At 46.6% G+C, this 26,823-nt stretch overlaps 1 protein-coding gene and 1 pseudogene across 1 annotated transcript in view; both read left to right on the top strand.

Moving 5' to 3' along the window:
- The first annotated feature begins 24,573 nt into the window (after window positions 1-24,573).
- Window positions 24,574-24,751, top strand: LOC138802246 (U2 spliceosomal RNA; annotated as a pseudogene).
- A 589-nt stretch (window positions 24,752-25,340) lies between these two features.
- The window catches only part of PEMT (phosphatidylethanolamine N-methyltransferase), a 100,984-nt gene continuing 99,501 nt past the window's right edge, over window positions 25,341-26,823 (top strand). Inside the window, exon 1 of the mRNA XM_069982150.1 lies at window positions 25,341-25,572. The gene's annotated coding sequence lies outside the window, so the exon portion shown is untranslated. The remainder of the gene's footprint in view (window positions 25,573-26,823) is intronic.

Genomic DNA, 26,823 nt, shown 5'->3' on the forward strand with positions numbered 1-26,823 from the left:
TAATTGCGGTCATGTGGGTCTCACCAGGAGGAGTGCAAAACACGGAGAAAAGAGAGAGACAAAATGCAGTTCAGGGAAGAAAAAGAGCGCTGTACCTGCAATTCATATACAGAAACTCTGGTGTTGATTTTTAATATAGGCCTAGCGGCATTGGTATAAGCCATAGATGGGATGTGCACGCTTGCATGTGCACGCTTTGCGGGGTTGGCGGTCGCTACGTTTATTCAGTCTCCATGGACATGTGTGGGGAGGGGAAGTGAAGGCAGGGGCGTCTGATGGCTACAGCCGTTTCACGTGGTCAACCACGCATCTTCTGGCCTGAGGACGTCACTGCTAAGGGGAGTGGTGCTTAAATAGGTGAATAACAGATACAAAAAGTATGTGTATAAAAATACATTAAAAACAACATATAAGCACTTAAAGAAAGGGACCGAAGTCGTTCCTCTCATTAAGACCTGCAGGCCCCACGGCATTGAGCCGACTAATCCAAATAGTCTCTCTTTGTAAAAGTCTTTGATGACGATCTCCCCCCTCCTTTAGTGGGTGTACTCTTTCCAGACCTATGTAACGGAGGACTTTCGTGTCTCCTCCATGCATCTCTTTTACATGGGTAATTAGTCTGGGAACACCCTTACCTGATCTGACAGAATAGCAGTGCTCCTTATACCTAGTGCACATTGCCCGTTTTGTCTTTCCGACATAAAAACGTCCACATTGGCAAATAATAGCATAAATAATGAAGGTGCTTTTACATGTGATTAGTTCCCTAATGAAGCACTCGACACCGTTAATTCTGATATATGCTACCTGAAGCATCTGGTTACAATATGCGCATTGTCCGCATTTTTTATTACCTATGATGCATTGGTTACCAAGCCAGTTTTTATTCATGTTAGATGTTAGGGGATTGGGAGAGATTCTCTTGTTTTTGAGAATATCTCCCAATGTGTTATTCCTCCGGTATGTGATTAGCGGTTTTAAAGCCGCAACATTCTTAAGGTCAGGGTCAGACTCCAAATAATGCCAATGTCGCTTGATACTTTCCCTAATACAATTATTCATAGCTGTGTTTTGAAAGGAGAAAGCAAACCTTTTTTGTGTGTTCCTAGTAGTTTTTTTGTTATATTGTAAAAGTTGGGTTCTGTCTCTATGTTGGACTTTCTCTTTGGCTTGATTAATGAGTTTAGTAGGATATTTTCTTTTCTCTAATCTGAGGGCTAGTTCTTGTGCTTGTTTATTAAATAATTCGTCTGTATTATTTATCCTCTTTAGTCTAAGCATTTGACTGTAAGGAATACTGTTCTTGGTTTGTTTGGGGTGTGAGCTGTCGTAGTGTAATATGGAATTAGTAGCTAGAGGTTTACGGTAAACAGAGGTAGTGATTTTGTCATCAGTCATCTGAACCAAGACGTCCAAAAATTCTAATTCGTTTTTTTTCGTTATGTAGACGATATTTTTGTTGTTTGGGAAGGGACTGAAAAACAATTTAATGACTTTGTACAGTATTTAAATGAAAGCAACGGAGTTAATATGATTTTTACTAGCAAATTTGGAGGAAAAGAATTAGAATTTTATATAGGGAGCAGTATTATAATAGTTATGCGGTTCGCGGAAGAAACAGAGTGCTGCACCTCACACCTATGGCTGATACTAATGCCCCTAGGCTAAATAAAAAACACATCAGAATTTTGTGTATGAATTGATCAAGCCATACTGCCCCATGTACCATCGTGCAGGTATCTGATACACATGGGTCCCTACACTAAGTCCACACCGTGCCAGTCAGTGGCCACCAACCCCGCAGGCACGCACAGCCAGATACCGGCACGAGGTACATGGGGCAGTATGGCTTGATCAATTCATACACAAAATTCTGATGTGTTTTTTATTTAGCCTAGCGGCACTAGTATCAGCCATAGGTGTGAGGTGCAGCACTCTTTTTCTTCCCTGAACCGCATTTTGTTTCTCTCTTTTCTCCGTGTTTTGCACTCCTCCTGGTGAGACCCACATGACCGCAATTAGCAGGAGACACCTGAGTGCACATGGTTTTAATCCCTCCTGTTTTTTTCCCATTCTGTTTGCTGCAGCTATGGTGAGTGCAACACCTCATCCAGACTTGTGCTGCTTGGGGGCGACCTTCTCCGCCGGCGGTGCTGGCCGGGTTCTGGTGTGGTGTTTTTGGGTCTGGTCCTGTGGCATGGGGGTCGCAGGGCCTTCCCATGGCCCCCGTTCCCTGGCTGTGCACGCCTGCGGGGTTGGTGGCCACTGACTGGCACGGTGTGGACTTAGTGTAGGGACCCATGTGTATCAGATACCGGCACGAGGTACATGGGGCAGTATGGCTTGATCAATTCACAAAATTCTGATGTGTTTTTTATTTAGCCAAGCGGCACTAGTATCAGCCATAGGTGTGAGGTGCAGCACTCTTTTTCTTCCCTGAACCGCATTATAGTAGTTATATTCCTGTATATAGGAGCAGTATTATAGTAGTTATATTCTTGTATATAGGAGCAGTATTATAGTAGTTATATTCTTGTATATAGGAGCAGTATTATAGTAGTTATATTCTTGTATACAGGAGCAGTATTATAGTAGTTATATTCCTGTATATAGGGGGCAGTATTATAGTAGTTATATTCTTGTATACAGGAGCAGTATTATAGTAGTTATATTCTTGTATATAGGGGACAGTATTATAGTAGTTATATTCTTGTATATGGGAGCAGTATTATAGTAGTTATATTCTTGTATACAGGAGCAGTATTATAGTAGTTATAGTCTTGTATATAGGGGCAGTATTATAGTAGTTATATTCCTGTATATAGGAGCAGTATTATAGTAGTTATATTCCTGTATATAGGAGCAGTATTATAGTAGTTATATTCTTGTATATAGGAGCAGTATTATAGTAGTTATATTCCTGTATATAGGGGCAGTATTATAGTAGTTATATTCCTGTATATAGGGGCAGTATTATAGTAGTTATATTCCTGTATATAGGAGCAGTATTATAGTAGTTATATTCCTGTATATAGGAGCAGTATTATAGTTATATTTTTGTATATAAGAGCAGTATTATAGTAGTTATATTCTTGTATATAGGAGCAGTATTATAGTAGTTATATTTGTGGTGGGTGCGTGTGTTGCAGTGCTCAGCCACCAGGATAATGTTATGCTGGTGGTTGTGGTGCAGCTCAGCCAGTGATGGTACTGTAGTGACACCAGTGCTAGTTCAGAACACAGGTGGGGTGTGACACCTGCTTTTATGTTAGGGCTGGCTGTGGTCAGGGGCGTAGCTAATATGTCATGGGCCCTGGTGCGAAAGGTCAACTTGGGGCCCAGTAACACCATACCACTCCAGGAGGTGGGCCCGACAGACGATGGCACAAGCACACAAACTGCCCACCACACAAACCCAGGACACAGAACACAAGCACCGGCCCACCACACAAACCCAGGACACACACCCAGATCCACCACACACACCCAGGACACACACCCAGATCCACCACACACACCCAGGACACACACCCAGATCCACCACACACACCCAGGACACACACCCAGATCCACCACACACACCCAGGACACACACCCATATCCACCACACACACCCAGGACACACACCCAGATCCACCACACACACCCAGGACACACACCCAGATCCACCACACACACCCAGGACACACACCCAGATCCACCACACACACCCAGGACACACACCCAGATCCACCACACACACCCAGGACACACACCCAGGTCCACCACACACACCCAGGACACAAACACAGGTCCACCACACACACCCAGGACACAAACACAGGTCCACCACACACACCCAGGACACACACCCAGGTCCACCACACACACCCAGGTCCACCACACACACAGGACACAAACACAGGTCCACCACACACACAGGACACAAACACAGGTCCACCACACACACAGGACACAAACAAAGGCCCACCACACATACCCAGGACACACACCCAGATCCACCACACACACCCAGGACACACACCCAGGTCCACCACACACACAGACAGAGCAGGGTGATGGAGCAGAATGGGTAGGACACAGGCAGTACCTCCACTTGCCTCTGGCACCTGGGATGACCGGCAGCTGAAGAATAGGTGGGGTGCAGGTGGAGAACGGGCAGGATGTAGGCGGGCCCCCACTCACCTCCATCACCGCGGTGACTGGCGGGACACGGGCGGAACATGGGCGGGCCCCCACTCGGCTTGCTGTTAAGCAACTGCATGCATCCATGGGTCCGTGTGACCCATGAATGCAAGCAGCTTGTTAAAGTGGGGGCACATTGAGGTGGCAGGGGGGGCCGGTTTGGGCCCCCCTAGCAGGCGGGCCGGGTCGCGACCGCTGCGACCCCTGTAGCTACGCCACTGGCTGTAGTGATCCCCAATGGTTGGTGACCTGCTGGGTTGTGATAGCTTCCTTGGGCTCTTATCGCGGTGGTGTGGAGTGGGAAGATGACCCACCCGGACTGTCGGTACCACCACCCACCACCCACAGAAAGGGGAGAATAACCAAAGGAATGTGTAACCGGTATGTGTATACTACCGTTCAAAAGTTTGGGGTCACATTGAAATGTCCTTATTTTTGAAGGAAAAGCACTGTACTTTTCAATGAAGATAACTTTAAACTAGTCCTAACTTAAAAGAAATACACTCTATACATTGCTAATGTGGTAAATGACTATTCTAGCTGCAAATGTCTGGTTTTTGGTGCAATATCTACAGGTGTATAGAGGCCCATTTCCAGCATCTATCACTCCAGTGTTCTAATGGTACAATGTGTTTGCCCATTGGCTCAGAAGGCTAATTGATGATTAGAAAACCCTTGTGCAATCATGTTCACACATCTGAAAACAGTCTAGCTCATTACAGAAGCTACAAAACTGACCTTCCTTTGAGCAGATTAAGTTTCTGGAGTGGCCAGCGCAGTCACCAGGTCTGAACCCCATTGAGCTGTTGTGGGAGCAGCTTGACCGTATGGTACGCCAGAAGTGCCCATCCAACGAATCCAACTTGTGTGAGCTGCTTCTAGAAGCGTGGGGGGCAATTTCTCCAGCTTACCTCAACAGATTAATAGCTAGAATGCCAAAGGTGCGCAATGCTGGAATTGCTGCAAAAGGAGGATTCTTTGACGAAAGCAAAGTGTGATGTAAGAACAATGTTATTTCAAATACAAACGATTATTTCTAACCTTGTCAATGTCTTGACTCTATTTTCTATTCATTTCACAACGTATGGTGGTGAATAAGTGTGACTTTTCATGGAAAACACAAAATTGTTTGGGTGACCCCAAACTTTTGAACGGTAGTGTAGGTGCTGGTGCAATGATCAGGATAACTTGGCAATCGATAACTTTTACAATACAGACTTGAGCTCACTGAATCTGTGCTGGGAGATACTGGAAGTGCTGAGGTAGAGTAGCAGTGTTGGTGTAGCTTAGCGTTATGGAGAGTAGAGGAGTTTGTTGGGACAGTAGAGCAGTTTGTTGGGAGAGCCCCAACCCAGGGTAGTAGTGTGCTCTGCCAGAACTTGAGAGAAGAGTACTGAAGAGAAGAAGAATTGAGAAGAGAATACTTGTGCCCGTGTTTACTGAACCCTGCAGTGTATGGGGTACCCGTCCTACGAGGGTGACACAAGCCCCAGACTATGTTACCTGGGTGAAGCTAAGTGTCAGATGGTGTCCCTGTTTCACCTGCGCTGCGCTGGGTCAGTTCCTCTGTCCTAGGATACTGCTCTGCACCTTTAAGAGATGTTCACGGTGTGGGGTGATCTCTGGCTTGTCCTCTTTTAAAGGCTTAACATTGCATAGTGCCTGTAGTTATAGTTGTAGGAAGGAAAGTCTCTGAGTTCTCTATACAGTTGTGTCTGTCCACTAAAACAGCTGGTCTGTCCTGGACATGAAACCTGGCAGAGCCAGGCCCTTGCTAAGTACAGCAGGGATGCCTGGTCTGTGTGTGTGTACTACTCCTCAGAGAATCCGAGGGAAACTGATTTGACTGACGCTACACTTCCTCCCCCCATGTGACTACTTCCTACAGGGTGTGTAAGGGTCCCTGTGAGTGGTGGAGAAGAGAGTGCGCAGAGAAAGGAGAATAGGGATAGGTAGAGAAGAAAGAAATATCTCCACTGGTCCACAGAATCACACAATACAAAAAAACAGTAACCCTATAGTGACTACAGCTGTGCAATACTTACATAGTTATGCATAGAATACTGACATCTGGTGGCGAAACTCATATACAACCTCATCACCACCTTACTTTGGAATATATGGCTTTTGCAACAGGTGTAAGGCAAGAAACACCTGTGGTGGGACACCACATATTCTTGTATATAGGGGCAGTATTATAGTAGTTATGGGGCAGTGTGGCTTGATCAATTCACATACAGAATTCTGATGTTTTTTATGCAGCCGAGAGGTACTAGTATCAGCCATAGGTGTGAGGTGCAGCGCTCTTTTTCTTCCCTGAACCGTATTTTGTTTCTCTCTTTTCTCCGTGTTTTGCACTCCTCCTGGTGAGACCCACATGACCGCAATTAGCAGGAGACACCTGAGTGCTCATGGTTTTAATCCCTCCTGTCTGTCCCATTCTATCTTTGATAGCTATGGTGAGTGCAATACCTTATCCAGACTTGTGCTGTTTGGGGGCAGCTTCCTCCGCCGGTGGTGCTGGCTGGGTTTTGGTGTGGCATTTTTGGGTCTGGTCCTGTGGCATGGGGGTTGCAGGGCCGTTCCATGGCCTCCCTTCCCTGACTGTGCACGCCTGCGGGGGTGGTGGTCGCTGACTGGCACAGTGTGGACTTAGTGTAGGGACCCATGTGTATCAGATACCTGCACGAGGTACATGGGGCAGTATGGCTTTATCAATTCACATACAGAATTCTGATGTTTTTTATGCAGCCGAGAGGTACAAGTATCAGCCATAGGTGTGAGGTGCAGCACTCTTTTTCTTCCCTGAACCGTATTATAGTAGTTATATTCTTGTACATGGGCAGCAGTACTAGTTATTGTTTTCACACAGAGAACAGTATTATGATATTTTCAGTATTGTACATAGGGGGACAATATTTAAGTAGTTAGTACAGGTATAGCACAGACAGAGTTTGTTTTGTCAGGGCATAAGCTGTCCTACTGTTAGTGAGGCAGGTACTTGCTCAAAGCATCTGTCATTTCCCTTGTCTTGATGCACGTTGGGGAGGGGGGCAGCACATCACTCAGTTCTGAACCACATAATAATCTGTGATGATTCATTGTGAAATTTAACAAACCCTGCGTTCAGACTTCAGCATATAACGTTTCCTGCATCATTGATGTTGCTGTCCATTGTATCTGAGATTACCCTATAACCTCTCCTCTGCGAGTGACATAGGAAATAGCACAAGGAGTGAGTGCTAACCTCCAGGATGGATCTTACCTGTTACTTTCAGGTTTATAACAATTTTCTCAGTAATCCATTAAAAATAAGTGTCTGGCTCTGAGGTTTATGAGTCGTGAATTACGCCAGCGCCAATGACTGAGCTCTTCAGATCCATCCCTATGTAACGTCAGGGCCAACTTTGATGACAATATCCACAGGGCCAACTTCGATGACAATATCCACTTGTATTCATATACTGTGCAGGAATGTACAGGAACCTGTATATACACAGGGCAGCCATATTAGTATGATCCCTTCCTGCTTCCGGCATGTAGCTCATGAAGGAGTCACATGTGGTGAGCGGCTTGGTAGGTATGTAGAGTTGTATCAGCAGAAAAGGTCTCAGCTTTCCTGGCAGTATTGGGACTGGGCTTAGCTAGTGGGTTAAGGGTTGTCTTCTCCGATGGGTCACCCTGCAGCCATTGCTAGAAGAACACAAGATGGTGGGGGCCATGTTCTTGTGGCCACTTGGATCTCCCAGCAAGACAATGCGACAAGTCTCATACATAGGAGTTGATGAACCAGCCGAGTGTTCACTAATCCCATATACTACAATGAAGATGTCTACACTCATGCATGGTCACTTCTAAACACAGGGGTCAGGAGACCCCCATATTGCCAATATATGGGGGTCTCGGAAACAGCGTACCATTACAGAGTATACCATTAATACTTACGAGATACTCTGTCAATGGCCACCAGATACCAAGAAGTGTGTCTTTAACCAGATGGGTGGGGGCCACACAAAATGGCATCAGGAGATGCACTAGACCCCTTGGACACATTTGCCCCCCCTTTCCTTTTAAACCCAAGGTTTGGAGAATTAAGAGTCTAACATTATGAATTTTCCTTGTCTTATAATCTTACCCCTCTGCTTGCCAGCTGAGTAGTGTCTACAACCAGCAGGGATTGGGTCAGATAGACCCTATGAGGATCAGCCAAATATTCAACTAAATCGCTTCAAACCCAGCCCTATCTATATATCTGAACTTTTTTTTTTTTTTTTACAACTTGTAGAAATTGTCCAAGAGACCAGGCATACATATCCTCTTCTCGCCCTCCATTTCTGCCTATAGAACAACTGTGGGGGACCAGTATAATATAGAGGCAGCTTATGCGGCTGCAGTCAAACCATCCAAGATAAAGTAAAGGAATAAGGGTACTATTACATGGAACGATAATCAGCCAAATCGGCCCTATCCAGCTGATTATGGCTCCATGTAATAAGCACAACGATCAGCCGGTGCGCAGCCGGCGGCTGACGATTTGCAAAGTGCATACATTACCTATCCATGGTCCAGGGTTCCTCTTGCGCTCTGCTTCTCCCCGGGTTCCGCATGTTCCAGCTTCAGAGCAGTCGGCTGAGCTGACAGGCCGCTCAGCCAATCACTGGCCTGGACTGAGGCTTGGCTGAGAGGCCTGTCAACTCTGCAGCAACTCTGTATTAGGCCCAGTAAACGAGCACCGATCTAGCAGATTGGCACTCGTTTACAGTTATTATCGGGCCCCCATTGGGCCATAGTAATAGTACCCTAAGGTTTCTGTTGCAGCAAGCTCCCTCCCAGCAAGTCAAACATTTTTACTGTAGAGGTGGTATACGATGGGTGCCACTTGTAAAAGCTATTTCTCATTGGAGCATTTATGGGATTACAATGGGGGCAGACAATACCAGTGATTAGATGTCCAGTAGTCCAGAGGGTGCGCTGGTCTTTGACCTCATAGACAATGCATTAGTGCAGTTAGCGTTGTATTAATAGGATCCGGAAGGGCATAGGGTCGACTAAAGGTCGTGACAACCGAACAATCATACATTACGGTTCCTGGTTGCAGATGTCACTTTCCAGCACATGCTGCAGTAGAATAATAGAGAGCCTTTGTCTTGCACTTGTTCCCCTCGCTTATTATGGGTTGTTCCAGGTGAATCACTATTAATAGACAGTCTATAACTTTATTCATTTTGTGGCTAATTTATGGATTTAGAAGTTGATCCTAGACAGCTGCACATGGACACTAAGAACAGACTGCTTTCCATAAACATGGCCAGCACGGCCTCCGACACATGTCTACAGACATATACCTCCCAGTCATTCACCCCGTCCTGAAAAGACACAAGGGGCCGGGTGAATGTGGCATTCTTCCATAGTGAACGTAATCACACATGGGCTATGAGAGAAGGGAAGCTGATGCCAAGGGGGTGTCACCTGGGTTATTGAAGCCTGTCGGGCCCAAAGCCTCCTATGGAAACAGTGGCACATGTTGGGTGTGAGGTGGCTTCTGGGGTGGGGGGGTCCATAAGCTTCTATGGAAACAGTGGCACATGTCAAGTGTGAGGTGGCTGAGGGGTCCATAAGCTTCTATGGAAACAATGGCACATGTAGGGTGTGAGGTGGTTGAGGGGTCCATAAGCTTCTATGGAAACAGTGGCGCATATCAAGTGTGAGGTGGCTGAGGGGTCCATAGTCTTCTATGGAAACAGTGGCACATGTTGGGTGTGAGGTGGCTTCTGGGGGGGGGGGTCCATAAGCTTCTATGGAAACAGTGGCACAAGCTGGGTGTGAGGTGGCTGAGGGGTCCATAAGCTTCTATGGAAACAGTGGCACATGTTGGGTGTGAGGTGGCTAAAGGGGTCCATAAGCTTCTATGGAAACAGTGGCACATGTTGGGAGTGAGGTGGCTTGGGGGTGGGGGTCCATAAGCTTCTATGGAAACAGTGTCACTTGTCAGGTGGGAGGTGGCTGAGGGTTCTATAAGCTTCTATAGAAACAGTGGAACATGTTGGGTGTGAAGTGGCCTGGGGGGGTCTATAGGCTTCTATGGAAGCAGTGACTCAAATCAGAGATGAAGAGATCGGGGGGTCCCTATAGGCCTCTATGGGAACAGTGTGACAAGTCAGGGATGATCAGGCTGGGGGGTCCATAGGCTTCTATGGAAACAGTGGCACATGTTGGGTGTGAGGTGGCTGAGGGGTCCATAAGCTTCTATGGAAACAGTGGCACATGTTGGGTGTGAGGTGGCTGAGGGGTCCATAAGCTTCTATGGAAACAGTGGCACATGTTGGGTGTGAGGTGGCTGAGGGGTCCATAAGCTTCTATGGAAACAGTGGCACATGTTGGGTGTGAGGTGGCTGAGGGGTCAATAAGCTTCTACGGAAACAGTGGCACATGTTGGGTGTGAGGTGGCTGAGGGGTCCATAAGCTTCTATGGAAACAGTGGCACATGTTGGGTGTGAGGTGGCTGAGGGGTCCATAAGCTTCTATGGAAACAGTGGCACATGTTGGGTGTGAGGTGGCTGAGGGGTCAATAAGCTTCTACGGAAACAGTGGCACATGTTGGGTGTGAGGTGGCTGAGGGGTCCATAAGCTTCTATGGAAACAGTGGCACATGTTAGGTGGGAGGTGGCTGAGGGGTCCATAAGCTTCTATGGAAACAGTGGCACATGTTAGGTGGGAGGTGGCTGAGGGGTCAATAAGCTTTTACGGAAACAGTGGCACATGTTGGGCGTGAGGTGGCTGAGGGGTCAATAAGCTTCTACGGAAACAGTGGCACATGTTGGGTGTGAGGTGGCTGAGGGGTCCATAGGCTTTTATGGAAACAGGGGTACATGTTGGGTGTGAGGTGGCTGAGGGGTCCATAAGCTTCTATGGAAACAGTGGCACATGTTGGGTGTGAGATGGCTTGGAGGGGGGGGGGGGGGTCTATAGGCTTCTATGGAAGCAGTGACTAAAATCAGAGATGAAGAGGCCGGGGGGTCCCCATAGGCCTCTATGGGAACAGTGTGACAAGTCAGGGATGCGGAGGCTGGGGGGGGGGGGGGGGGTCCATAGACTTCTATGGTAATAGCACTAGAAGTCAGGCATGAAGAGGCTAGGGGACGCTAGGCTTCTGTGGAAACAGTGACACAAGTCAGGGATGAGGAGGCTCGGGGGGTCCCCATATGCTTCTATGGGAATAGTGTGACAAGTCAGGGATGAGAAGGCTGGGGGGTCCAAAGGCTCCTATGAGGATAGTGGCACATATCAGAGGTTGGGGGAGCTGTGTAAGGCATTGTGGACATGTTCTGGATGACAATTTACATTCCATACATATTATGGGGTTCCTGCAGAAAAAAACATCGGCCTTGGGTGAATCAGTCAATCTTTATTTGTAATTTGCAGATATGGAAGTGGTGACTGAGGAGAAACAGATTTAGAATTTTAGAATTTCACTTTGAGAGGACCTGTCATGAATAAAACTTTTGAAATGTCACAGTGACTGTGTATAGGGCAGCAGCGATCTCCTCTCATATGAGCCCCACAGTGGCGGATACACTGAACTCTAACCCTGCGGTTGCCATGCAACAGAGCACACACTTTCCCACAATCCCTCTTGCTTACAAGCTCAGTAGAGACCAACTGCCAGTACTTCTTGGAGATTGCAGTTGAAGTGAGCATGCCTGACCACCTTAGTGGGCTGTAACCAGGGGCAACAGGTTATCAAAACAAATCAGGCACATGGAAAGTAGTAAGTGTATATCTCTTAGGGTACAAACCAACACACTGTATCACAGCGTATTTTCTGCTGCAATATTCAGCAGATACGCAGCAGATTAGATCTAAATAACTGAACACAGCATCAAATCTGCACCATCAAATCTGCTGCGTATCTGCTGCGTATACGGTGTGTGGGTTTGTACCCTCAAACGGTGCAGTCCTGTGGATAGCTGATCAGTCTATTTTGGCCAGAAGACCCCTTTAATGTCACTAACCCTTTAAGGAAGTATTTTGAATAATATCAGATTATAAGAAAATATAAATCATCCCTTTAAGACTATAAGGCTATGTTCACACTACGTACGTCTCCGGACGTAGCACGTTCCGTGAATAAGCGGCTTAATACTTACGTAGTTTGTGTACAATGGAAAGTATACGATGTACGGCGGCACAGTTCACACTACGTAAGAACTTACGCGAGGATCGTACGCGGCGGCGTAAAAAATAAACCAGACCATTGTTTGAAGACAAAAATGCCGTAACTTACGCCAATAGCGTAACATGCGGTCCCGTACGTAGTGGTGATTTCTTCATTTTTGCAGCTTTTTGTGCCGATCCAAAAGGTTCTGTGGGGTGTCCGGGGCTAGGCGAAGATTTCCAAGTAAAAGACCGCTGTCAGATCGCTACATAGGGCGCTCAGGAAGCGTAAGTAGACTATGGGCGTAAGTTCGTGCTCCGTACATAGCCGGCCACAAGTAGCGTAAATCCCCGGCCGGAGTTTACCGCGTATATGTCCGGCCGCGAAAATATTTTCGCGGCCGGACATATATGCAGTGTGAACATAGCCTAAAGCTGTATATCTTGCAGCCCTTTCTAAGCATTGGCAGAGATACAAATGTGAACTTAGAATGTAAGCTGTAGAGATACCTCAGATGACTTGCATTGAGTCATCCCATTTGTTAACACATTTGCTGCGCGCAGGGCTGTACTGCTCAGATCAAAAATTCTTTATTGCGAAGATTAGGTTTATGGCTGCAAAACCCATTTGAATTGAATTGATTTGAAGTACCAGTTCCCGACCCAGACATAGGTGGCGCTAGGCTTTAGTCCATTCTCACCTAGAGCTGCTTTTATAATTTGGCTGGCTTCCTGTATTGCTGCTTGTTCAGTGTCTGCACAGAGCTACAGAATCTCTTCTTGTCATACCCACAGATCCATTCAGTACTCCCGTGATTTTTTTATTTCTTTTCAAATCAACTGGTTTCAGAAAGTTATATAGATTTGTAATTTACTTCTATTTAAAAATCTTCAGTCTTCCAGTACTTATCAGCTGCTGTATGTCCTACAGGAAGTGGTGTATTCTTTCCAGTCTGACACAGTGCTCTCTGCTTCCACCTCTGTCCGTGTCAGGAGCTGTCCAGAGCAGGAAAGGTTTTCTATGGGGATTTGCTGCTGCTCTTGACAGTTCCTGACATGGACAGAGGTGGCAGCAGAGAGCAGTGTGTCAGACTTAAATTACAAATTACCCCTTTAAGTTGGTGCATTCCTTTACTCACCAGTCGTAGTTTGGTCCTGTCTGCACTTCCACTCTCCATATGACACAAGGCAGCAGGAGCAGACTGATATCCTCCCTCCTCCCCACCCTGTACTCTGTGCTACTCACCACCGGTACAGTCCCTCCACTGTCCTTGGCACGTGTGCCTGCGTTCTTAAGTTTAAAGGGCCAGTGTGCTTTTCATTATTCTTCCTTCACCTATCCTCTTTTTCCTGCACCTATTTCAAGCTGCTCCTCCTGTTCCTTCTTGCCTGAGCATTATTGGTTCCTAGTGTTCCTGAGCAATTCTATTTTGTGTACCATGACCCATGTCTGACCCTCAAACTTCAAATTATACAGTATCCTGGGGGCGGGTTTTCTACTAAGACTGGTGTCATTTTTTCACTGGCGTACAAAAAGGGTAGCACTAGTATTTTCTTACATAAGCGTGAAAGCCAATGTACCAGTTGTGCAGTTGATTTCGCCAGTTTCTTCATGTGCACTGGAAAGGACCCGGCCAGACTTGATTCTAATGGAGACACGTCACCGAGGGGATATCATTACACTGGGGACACTGGGCTCACTTCCAGTGCATAGAGCGTGCCGCTGCACATGAAGAAACTGGTGCCGATCGCAGGAATCGGGTGGCGTTTTGAAAAATAGAATTTGCCGAACAGGTGGTTAAAAAAAGTCACTACTTCAACTGGTACATTCGCTTTAAAGAATGTAAACATCTCTTTGTGTTTACAAGGTCAGCGCCATATTGTAACGGCTTCACAAAATATGATTCTCAACAAACTGAACTACCACATTCTTAAAGGAGAAAATTTTTATTAAAGTATTGTATTGCCCCCCAAAAGTTATACAAATCACCAATATACACTTATTACGGGAAATGCTTATTAAGTGCTTTACTACTGCATCAAGGCTTCACTTCCTGGATAACATGGTGATGTCACTTCCTGGATAACATGGTGATGTAATTTCCTGGATAACATGGTGATGTCACTTCCTGGATAACATGGTGATGTCACTTCCTGGATATCATGGTGATGTCACGTCCTGGATAAACATGGTGATGTCACTTCCTGGAAAACATGGTGATGTCACTTCCTGGATAACATGGTGATGTAATTTCCTGGATAACATGGTGATGTCACTTCCTGGATAACATGGTGATGTCACTTCCTGGATAACATGGTGATGTCACTTCCTGGATAAAATGGTGGAGTCACTTCCTGGATAACATGGTGATGTCACTTCCTGGATAACATGGTGATGTCACTTCCTGGATAACATGGTGATGTCACTTCCTGGATAACATGGTGATGTCACTTCCTGGATAACATGGTGATGTCACTTCCTGGATAAAATGGTGGAGTCACTTCCTGGATAACATGGTGATGTCACTTCCTGGATAACATGGTGATGTCACTTCCTGGATAACATGGTCATGTCACTTCCTGGTTAACATGGTGATGTCATTTCCTGGATAACATTGTGATGTCACTTCCTGGATAACATGGTGATGTCACTTCCTGGATAACATGGTGATGTCACTTCCTGGATAACATGGTGATGTCACTTCCTGGATAAAATGGTGATGTCACGACCCGACTCCCAGAGCTGTGCGGCCTGTGGCTGCTGGAGAGGATGATGGCAGAGGGATGCTCAGTGTCCCCCCAGTGCCCTGTGTCCCTCTGCCTCATCCTCTCCAGCAGCTGTTTCATGTTAGATACTTTATGAGCCAGATTTATCACGTGCGATTTTTTTAACGTTTTTTTTCGCAGCAGTGCTCTGGTCAGACTCCCACATTGTTTTTTAGCCAAGCTGTGTTAGCCAAAAAAAAAAAGTGATCACAGATGATAAACGTGCCCCACAGTCTTTACTTTCATACCCCACATAACAGATAACGCTCCCCCCATTGCTCGGTGTGGAGGTGTGAGTTCACCCGGTTCATTCATGCCTGGTCAGGTCGCTATTGAAATGGAAGAAAACAAACACAACTCTGCTGCGATTTTCAGTATTTCTGCAGAGAGGAGCCATTTTCCTTCTATTACTCCCAGCTATTACAGCCTCTGTTTCCTCTACATTACCCACAATCTGTTTCACTATTCACTAATCAGAGATGAAGGGGCGTCTGGCGGAAAGCTGCATCAACGTTCCTAGAATAGACACACGGGGGACATTTATCAAGACTGTCCAGCTTATACACCGGTCTTATATAAAGCCCTGTTCCCTTTAGCCTGCTGGACACCTCTTACTAAAGCCGGTTGCAGGGTTTGTATAGAATTCTACACCTGCTCTGGGGACTGCGTGATTTGTAGATGTCCGCAAATTACAGATACTTCCATTGACTTCTGTTGGTGAGCGGGCCCTATTAAAATCAATGGGACCATCGTCTGTCCATAAGTATGGATCTGCAATTACAGACAAAAATAGCAGATGTGTGAATAAGGCCTAATAAACGGCCTAGGGGGGAGCCTGACTAGGGCCTGCTAGGCAACTGACATTGGTAATGGCGGAGCCTTGGTTGGCATTGTTAAAGGGTAACTATCAGCAAGGTAGATGAACCTAACCTGTTGATAGACCCCTAATGTGCACGCGGTGCTGAGGAGGATGGTATGTCTCTTACCCTCCTCCTGTTCCCGTGCAGTTGGTAGTTGAACCCACGTCCTGGAGTACCATTAGGAGCACTGCCCTGCCCCCATCACGCCAAGGCAGCCTGCTTCTTCTAATGATAATCAATGGAGCAGGTGGGCCGAATCGGTGCTATGGGGCAGGCAGTGCTCTTAACAGTACTCCGGGCCATGAATTTAGCTACTAACCGCACGGGAACGGCGCCAAGGAGGAAGATAAGAGACATACCATCTTCCTCTGCTCCCCAAGTGCATTAGGGGGCTATCAGCAGGTTTGATTCGTCTAACCTGCTGATAGTTCCCTTTTAATGGTGGAGCTCTGGCTATCATTGGTAATGGGGGAGCTTTGGTTTCATGTTAATTGGGGAGCTCTGGTAGGTATTATTAACATAGGAGCTCTGGATCTTATTGTTACTGGGGGAACTCTGGTTGGCATTGTTAATGGAGAGCTCTGGTTGGAATTGATAATGGGGGGAGTGCTGGTTGGCACTGGTAATGGGGAATGATGGTTGGCATTGGTAATGGGGGAGCGCTGGTTGGCATTGGTAATGGGGGAGCTCTGTTTGGTATTGGTAATGGGGGAGCGCTGGTTGGCATTGGTAATGGGGGAGCCCTGGTTGGCATTGGTAATGAGGGAGCGCTGGTTGGCACTCATATTGGGAGAGCTTTGGTTGGCATTGGGAATGAGGGAGTGCTGGTTGGCATTGGTAATGGGGGAGCTGTGGTTTGCATTGGTAATGTGGGAGCTCTGGTTGGCATTGGTAATGGGGGAGTGCTGGTTGGCACTGGTAATGGGGAGTGATGGTTAGAATTGGTAATGGGGGAGCTCTGGTTGGCATTGGTAATGGGGGAGCACTGGTTGGCATTGGTAATGAGGGAGCTCTGGTTGGCATTGGTAATGAGGGAGTGCTGGTTGGCACTCATATTGGGAGAGCTTTGGTTGGCATTGGTAATGAGGGAGTGCTGGTTGGCATTGGTAATGGGGGAGCTGTGGTTTGCATTGGTAATGTGGGAGCTCTGGTTGGCATTGGTAATGGGGGAGTGCTGGTTGGCACTGGTAATGGGGAGTGATGGTTAGAATTGGTAATGGGGGAGCGCTGGTTGGCACTGGTAATGGGGGAGCTCTGGTTGGCACTGTTAATAAAGGAGCTCTGGTTGGCACTGCTAATAAGCACTATTGATGGGGGTACACTGACTGGCAATATGTATAATGGTACCCTGTCTGACATCCCTCATCTCTGAGGACAATCCCTGACAGATGATGACAATGTATAAGCAGCTGGATAGATATGGCGGCTCCTGTGCCAGTTTCCGGCCCGCCTTTACCCGTTTCTACGACTGCACATTGATAAACCTTTCATATTTTCCTTTTGGAAAGGAAATTAATTACGGCCAATGACGCCCATCAGGTTTCCTCCTCTGACATAAGTGATGCCCGGCTGCTTTTTTGGTTAATTAGATATTATAAAATTTTATTTATTCTCGAATTCTTTTATATGGCCACTGAGAATATCACACACAAATCCCCCCCGCCCCTCCCCCAGCTGTATACGCACGTATCACCCTCAAATTACACTTCTCCACCTTGCGGCGGTAATTACGGCCATTCTGGACGATGATTTACAGGACTCATTAGGGCTTTTATATCTTTAATTACACGTGGAGATGTGAAAGCAGAAGGCGACCGGCGGAGAGGCGGCAGGATTGGTCTGCGGTCATTACAGTCATTAGCACAATATATCATCAATGGCTTTTTAATTGCTTTCCAAACTGAGCTCCTCGTTTACAGTACAGCGCCATCTTACGTAACAGAATACACCAGTCTAAACACATGCGCTGTTATGTAACCCCCGACAGTCGTCCACGTTGTGTGACCGGGGTATGAGGCACTGCTGGTATTATTACCAGAAAAGTTCTGATATTCTGATAAGATTCACGTTCCCATATTCTATACTGTATCGCCATTGGTACAATTTTTTCAGATTTTGGATTAAAGAGGGTGCTCCCAATTCGGCAATGTCCGTAAGGCTTGTAGTGATTGAATGGAGAGATCGCTACACATTATGCTTTCCTTTGATTCAGGGGGCACTTCTCTGTTCTTGTGATTGGTGGGCGTCCTATCAATCAGAACCCCAAACAGTTTGTTATCATCTATCCAGTGGATTAGTGACTGCGAGTATGGTATGGGTTGTTCCATAAACATCTGAGGTGGGACCCACACCTATCTTAGGATGATGGGCCCTTGGCCCCTAGCCTAAGGCCTTATGCACACGTTCCGTAATTTTTTCGGGTCCGGAAACCACCCGCTAAAAATTACGGAATGGACATCCGTATTGCATCCGGAAGCACGGAAGTCTGATGATGCCTGCAATCACCACCGAGCACGGAAGCGTCCCCAGTTGCCATGCTGATCGCAGGAGGACACTTCTGTGCTCGGTCTTTACAGGCATCATCAGACCCCTCCTGCGATCACCATGGCAACCGGGGACGCTTCCGTGCTCGGCCGGGATTGGCATCATCAGACCCCCTCCTGCGGCGGCCTCAGACCCCCTCCTGCGGCGGCATCAGACCCCCTCCTGCGGCGGCATCAGACCCCCTCCTGCGGCGGCCTCAGACCCCCTCCTGTGGCGGCCTCAGACCCCCTCCTGCGGCGGCATCAGACCCCCTCCTGCGGCGGCCTCAGACCCCCTCCTGCGGCGGCCTCAGACCCCCTCCTGCGGCGGCATCAGACCCCCTCCTGCGGCGGCCTCAGACCCCCTCCTGCGGCGGCCTCAGACCCCCTCCTGCGGCGGCCTCAGACCCCCTCCTGCGGCGGCATCAGACCCCCTCTGCGACGGCATCAGACCCCTCCTGCGGTAATGATGCGATCTCCTATGCGATCCTCCTGTGCCGTTCTGCCTTCAGTGCTCTTAATTGATTCATTGATACTTTCCTAACTACATTGTAAACACCCCAATTTATTGAGGTAATTGGTACTTGTACCTTTGTAGCCCAGCTGCCAATCATCATTACCAATTAGCACAATAAATTGGTGTTTACTATGTGGTTAGGAAAGTATCAATGAATCAATTAAGAGACTGTGAGCAGTGAATGAATGGCCTGTCAGCTAAATTCGGCACAATATAATAGATCCCAGCACTTCTATATACTGCTGTGCAAATAGGAGCATGAGTTATCCATATTTTTCTACGGAAATACGGATGCAAAACATGTTGCAATCCGCAAACAATCCGTAGACAATTGATGTCAATGAGAGCATCCGTGAAAAAATCTGGGTCCGCATCCGGTCCGCACTAGGACATGTCCTTTTTTTTTTCCGGATTGATTTTCATCCATTTCTGCTACTGATCGTGTGAATAGCCCAATAGACTTCAATGTGCACTAACTCGGATACGGAAATACGGATCCGTAAATTACGGAACGTGTGAATAAGGCCTAAATGTGGCCGGTTTAAAGGGGAACCATCAGCAAGTTAGACAAATCTAACCCGCTGATATGCCCCTATTGTGCAGGAGATGCCAACGATGAAGCTTTGTCTCTTACCTTTCTCCTCGGGCTGTTCCGCTGCAGTTAGACGTTTGCTCCACAGTCCGGTAAGACCATTAGGAGCACTGGGGCACCATTTGGAGCACCGCCCGCCCCCATATCAACAATCTGCCCCAGGCTGACCTGCCCCTTTCTAATGATAACCAATGGAGTGGGCCGGCCAGGGGGCAGGCTGGAACTTCGCTATGGGGACGGGCCAGTGCTCCTAACGGTGCTCTGGAGCTCCTAATGGTTTAAGCAGACTGTGAAGCAAATGTCTAACTGCAGTGGAACGGCCCCGAGAAGGAAGGTAAGAGACACACCTTCATCCTCGGTGTCTCCTGCACAATAGGGGGCTATCAGCACGTTAGATTTGTCCAACCTGCTGATAGTTCCCCTTTAAGGAGTAGTGAACAGCCTATTGACAGTCTGGGGTCTCCATGGCAGGGGAAAGAAGAGGATGCTGCAATAATGGTAACCCCTACGAGCACCATGTTTACAGGACGCTCTTCGCTGAAAGAATTAAAGGAAAACTATCAGCAGGTTCATACAAACTCTCTCTGCAGCCGCATACTTCATCTTTTCTTCTTTTCTTTGCTGGTCTCACCACTTTCAAGAACCTTAATCAAAAAAGAATATGGAAATGAGCTCTTTAAGCGCACTGGAGGCGGTCCTCGCCCCCCCCCCCCCCCCAGTGCACTGTTTGGCCCACCCTCCACCTCCTTTGGTCACACCTACCTATACATATTCAATTATGCATAAGCAGGCTGGTCTTTCGGTAGCCGTGACTGAAGGAGGCATCAAGCAGGTCGAACTGAACTCATGTGCTGCTGATAATGGAGCTTTTTCTATCTCTAGGTTTATCGGAAATGCACCATTTTCACCCAAACAGTGCATGCAAGGACTAAAAGACCCTATATACAGAAGAAATCTGATAATCCGCCACCTAAGGGTCTGGAAATTCAGAAATGGCCATGATCATATTAATCTGATGTTTAACATGAATTCAGGTAAAGGTCTGGAGGATGCCGGATAGGGGTATTGAGGTATAGCACATGAGTGGAGCAGCGTCACCATCGGGCAGATACCTACTAGATTTGGGGGGCACATGCTAGGCCTTTGGGTGAAGGAGTGGGCCAGACAGGGGTCCGCCATGACTTTATGCCCAAAGGGCCCACATATGCATAGTACTATAAGTCCACGCTCTTACATAAATGAGATGCACAATGTGTATACATATACAGTGCTTGGAATTGGTCCATAACTATATGTATATCCATCGTCTGTGGCTAAAACCCATCTCCTGATAGACTCGGAGGGGACGGTTGCTCTTATTTCACTTAGCATATTGAGAAGTATCTGTGTTATGCTTCGCTGCTCTCTATGTCCTCAGCAGCCCAGATCGTCCATAGCGCTCAGGTATAAAGAAAGAGGCAGATATGTGAGGTCAGGCGGGTTCACCTGGAGTAACCAGACCCTGCAGATCAGCGCTGAGATCAGCTGTTCATAAACAGTGTGTCCTGCATCTATTATTTATATGAAGAGCCATATCAAGGTAATGGCTCCAGCAGCTGCTCAACGCTGCACCGTAGGTGAGACTTAAAGGGCAATTCCACCTACGATCAAGAAGAGACAAAAAAACATTGTGTGATGCTTCTGGGTCCTAATTCACAATCTGTAATGCCCCTGACCTGCTATGTGTCACTTATAATACTTATATCTAGTTATTCAGGCCCCTCAGACTGGGGTGCAAGTGTATCTCTGTAGCCCTTATAGTATTACCCAGGAATCAAGAACGTGGCATATGGAATTCATGTGTTCCTGTATTTCAGAGCCATGAGCATACCATATGCCGCCATGTAGTACCTGCACCATATTATAAAGATATTCTCCTCCAGAAGCGAAGCTATGAATTCCGCCATATTTATATAACTTGTTTAGCTGGTGTCAGAAAGTGCCAGAGATTTGTAATTCTATGGGTCTCGTTTAAATTATATCGCCATACAATGTGAAGCTTGTATATAGCTGTAATAGAGTTGCAGTTGGCACTAGGGATGGTCCGAACCGAGTTCGGTTTGGGTTCGTACGAACCCGAACTCTTGGTAATGATTCCCGCTGCACGCTCCGTGCAGCGGGCGGATCCAGCAAGAGGACCGCCTGGAAAACTGGGATACAGGCATAGCCATACATAGGCTGTATCCCAGTTTTCCAGGCGGTCCTCCCGCTGTATCCACCCACTCCACGGAGCGGGCAGACAGTGGGAATCTGATGCTGAGCGTTCGAGTTCACACGAACCCGAACCTCGGAGAGTTCGGACCATCCCTAGTTGGCACCACTGTATGTTTTGAATGGCTACAGAAATTCCTGCAATGCAGATCGGACTATATCCTGATGACACGGTAGCCATATTGCCCCTATTCAGCTCTCTCACCAGTCACCAGATATACCAGTCAGAGCTGACTAGTTGGGGAGAAGCTGATGGGCATTGTGCCCATTGAATCCTGGATCAAGGTGCATTAAAGTAAGGACAGGTTCCGTTTAAAGAGAACTGCAAGATAAAGATATATTAATCAAATTTTAAAGGGACTGTACCATCAGGCCTGGGCTGAAGCACTGGAGGCGGGCTTACCCACCCCCAGTGGGAGGAAACCTCTGCCCCTCTATGACACTGCTCCATTAGAATCAATGGATCCATATCATAGAGGGGCGGGGGTTTCCTCCCATTGGGGGTGGGTCAGCCCGCCTCCAGTGCTTCAGCCCAGGCCTGATGGTACAGTCCCTTTAATATATAAGAACTACATACTACATACCCCTAGATGTAAAAGGCCAGATAGAAAAGGAGTACATTTAATTTAAACCAAAAGTGGAATACCCCTTTAAGTGCACTTGGCAATCTCCAGAGAGAAGAGTATACGGCCTCCATACCCCCCACCCCCCAGTCGGCCTGTTTATATCAGCTACAAATTGACTTATCTATCAGCTGCTTTCTAGTAAAGTAACCGAGAGGCCGCGGAGTCTGCAAATGTGAAAAGTCTGCAAAACATAACCTTGTACAAATACACGGGAACGAAACTCATCAAAACAACACGTCAGCCCGAGGTACATGTGGAATCACAGACACTGAGAATGGGGGCAGCTGGGTAAACACCCATCCTCCGCACGGGGACGGGGAGGACGGGACCAACGAAAATGTCAACGTGACACCAGGGAGGGAGAGAAGAAAGAGACTGTGACCCAGATGACACGTTATTGTACATAACAATAATGACTGTAAATGGTACGGGCCGCACGTCTGTCTGCAGTCAAAACATTCTTGTTTGTATTGTCTCCAGATTCCTTCAATGGCAGATTACTCAGCTATTGGATAAGGATGCCAATGAAATCTAGTACAAAATGGCCTCCATTTCAAGGGGAGGTCCATTGCTGGTCATCTTAGAAGCTGATAGTTGGTGCTACCTTTTGTGCATATATTAGTGAGCCTAAGGCCCTATTCACATTTTGCTTTCAGGTATATGTTGAGAAAGGTGTGCCGACATATACTGAGACAAACCCACAGCAGGTCCATAGACTTTAAGGGGCCAGATGTTGTCTATTAGTTACTATGTTCAGTCTATTGCCTTTGTTTTTGCCCGTATCGATCAGGAGAAGACGCGCTGCAGAAAAAAAAAGACGCATTAAAAAAACAAAAAAAAAACAAAAACCCTCAGACGCGCACTAAAAAAATAAGTCGGACTTATAATGGGCTCCTATGGAGCCTGACTCTTTGTTTTTAACTCTTTGTTTACAACTAAGGATGTGCTGGCGATCTGTACATGTCTGAGTACTCAGACCCGGACTGATCAAAACTTTTGACTTGTCTCTATGACATGTAAATTTTTTTTTTTAAAACGACAGGTACACTTTAAGCTATGTTCACATGCTGTTCAAACAACAGCCATTCCCCGTGAACTACACACAGAGATAAATGAGGTCTGAAGATAACCGAAGTCCAGTGTCGGACTGGCCCACCAGAGGACCGGGGAATCCTCCGGTGGGCCCCCAGCTTTAGAAGTTGCACTAACACTGAACGACATGGCTTTTCTTTTCTCACTGGTTCTCCATTAGTGGGCCCTCAGGATCCTTTCCTCTGGTGGGCCCCAGATACCCCGGTCTGACACTGCCGAAGTCTGTGAGGCTTAAAGGGGTTGCCCACCTTTAGAATTTATAATATAACTGATTATGTGAAGTCTGACCTCTGTGGCCCCTCAGGAATAGGGACCTGAGTCTCTGATAAGAACTATTGCACAACACTTTCATTCTCTATGACAGCTGCCATAGATACAGCGCTTAGCTATCTCCAACACCCATAGAGGATGAATGGAGCAGAGACCACATGTGTATCCTGCTGCGCCATTCTGAAGGGGACTCAGGTTCCCTGTCTCTGAGACTGCAGTGGGTTCCACAGGATAAAGGTGAACATCTAATGGTAGGACAATCCCTTTAAATTGTTTATCCCAGGAAAGGTGATCGGTGGGGGTCTGACTGCTTAAACCCCTATGATTATGAGAACGGATGTCAAACGTCCGCAGGTTCCCCCACCACTGTTTTACTGCAGATGTCTGCATTTTCCTATATAGCTTGCCATTGCAAACAAGCTTAGCCTGTACAGTATATATATTGCAGCCAATGGCGACGTATATACCAGTGTTCCCCAATCTGTGGCTCACCAGCTGTTGCAAAACTACAATCCTTGGAAAGCCCTTGGCTCTCTGGACATGCTGGGAGTTGTAGTAGTCACAGGTTTGGTAACACTGGGCTATACAATGATGTATATGTTGGATAACTGAGCAACTCTCCTGAGTTTTACAGTGTAAACATAGCCCTATAAACTTTGTCTCCATTGCTTGTCAGGACTTTTGCTTGCTTTCAGTGAATAGAAACTGATCTTTCGTCTGGTAAAAGTTATGTCAGCGCATCGCTTCTCGTCCTTTTGGCTAAGATCAAGTGCAGTTTCTGTTCTTATCAGTTGAATATCTGATACGTCCCCTATCGGGGGACTATATATTAAATGGATTTTTAGAACAGGACCCTGCTCTGTCCTCTCCAGGAATTGACCTGGTATTGCAGTGCTTCCAGGTTAAGCGCACAAAAAAAATAAATAAATAAATAAAAGTTATGTCAGCGCATTAAAAAAACAAAAAACAACAACAACCTATTGCGCCTAATAGAGAATAAATAATAGCATATAATTCTCTAACGATTATCGTTCGAATTTTCGCGATACGATCGCATTTGAGCGATAATCATCTAGCGTAAACACAGCGAACCATCAAGCGACGAGCGAGAAATCGTTCATTTTGGTCTCAAATCGTTGTTAATTGTTCGCTAAAAAGATCGCTTCGTGTAAACAGTCTTTCACTGATTTACCCTATGTGTGCCATGGGATTAAAGAGGATGTACCATCAGGTACATCCTCTTTAATCTGAATGGCGCCGTCAGACAGCTGGCATGACATGGTTTCTCAGGATTTTATTGTGTTTTTTTTCCGCTCCACCACACTGCAGCAGCCATGCTAAAAAACGCATCATAACGTTTCCCCTGTCATTACTAGTGGAGTAATGGAGGCTGTTGTCATAGCAACCAGCCTAACTGCGACAGCGTCCCGGCGCTTCCGCCCACCACCAATTAGTAGGCGGGACCGACCAATCACAAAGCGCCTCTTAAACACGAATTCCCGCCAGCCAATCAGAGTCCAAGTAACGGTCGCATACCACGGAAGTGTGTGACAGCTCGCCGCGGTGCACGTGTCTGGTGACAGCCGCCTCTGTCCTGTGTGGGAGACCTTTACCCTATGACCCCAGCGATGCCCTGAGGCGGGCGGCAGCCACTATCGATTAGTTAGATTCGGGGCAGGCTAGGCTGGCACACGTAGTGGAGTGCTGTGGAGGGCTCAGTAATTTGGATTATTCTGAGGTAACTATTGCATGCTTTATAGTGTCCATTGCATTGTGGCAGTGCTAGGATTAGAGATGTTCCCCTTCTAGACTTATATAGTTACATTTAAAGGGGTAGTCCACCATGGTATATAGGCAGTAATGATAGCAGCTCACTCTTGGGGAGCCTGTCATGATTAGGATAGAAAGAAGAGGAAGCTGAATTGGAGATCTTCAGAATGGAGAGCCCCTTTAATTAAAGGGGTTGTTCAAAAGCTGGATTGGGTTAATATTTTTCCTATGAAATAGACACTGTATACTTAGACTGGGCAGTGTGAAGATGTCTCACCTTGTGTGATGCACATTGATAGACGTGGTAAAGGGGTTCTCCAGGATTAGAGGATTCTTCCATAAACACCGCCAGTTTGTATGTTGTATTCCAGTTCAGTTGTAATACCACACACAACCTGATGGCGGGTTCTTTATGAATAAGGCAACTATGGTAAGTACTAAGAAGGCTGGACACACGTTTGGATGACCTCTATGTCCTTCCATGTAATTGAATGCTCAACTCGGCATGTGTTCTGAATGGACAGAATGGGGTAGGCCACTTCCATATTCCTCTGGTGCCGGCCAATCTCCCCAAGAACAAAAGGATCATGAAATCCAACATGCTTGATTCTTCTTCGTCATCATCTGTCAGGGAGAGTCTGGAGGCCACCATATACGTATACGGTTGGTCTTGGCTAAATCGGTGGGATTCGCCATGTCGTCTGTATGTGTATATGAGAGCCTTGGGCGCCGTTGCCGAAGGGTTCTTTTACACGGAACGACCAAATCACAGTTGCATTACCCAGTATGGGTGTGCAGTAGTCTAGATACATGAAAAGAAAATGAAAATATCCCAGAATCACGTCTAAAATTTTACTTTTAATTAATATACATTAAAAATATATTCTATACAACTATCAGGCACTTCAGCAACAGATATAGAGGTGTTGAATCTCCAATTTGCTGGTCCACAGAGGGTTAAATACCCCGGATATAAGGATAGAGACATAACTGAGATATATATATTTTTTTTTTTTTGTCTGGTTCTCTATCCCTATATCCATGGTATTTAACCCTCTGTGGACCAGCAAATTGGAGATTTAACACCTCTATATCTGTTGTTGAAGTTCCTACTAGTTGTATAGAATATATTTTTATTCAGGATTTTAATGTATATCAATTAACAGTTAAATTTTAGACGTGATTCTGGGATATTTTTACTATTACACGGAACGATAAT

Source organism: Dendropsophus ebraccatus, chromosome 9 (assembly GCF_027789765.1).
Source record: "Dendropsophus ebraccatus isolate aDenEbr1 chromosome 9, aDenEbr1.pat, whole genome shotgun sequence".
In the NCBI taxonomy this organism is placed as follows: Eukaryota; Metazoa; Chordata; class Amphibia; order Anura; family Hylidae; genus Dendropsophus; species Dendropsophus ebraccatus.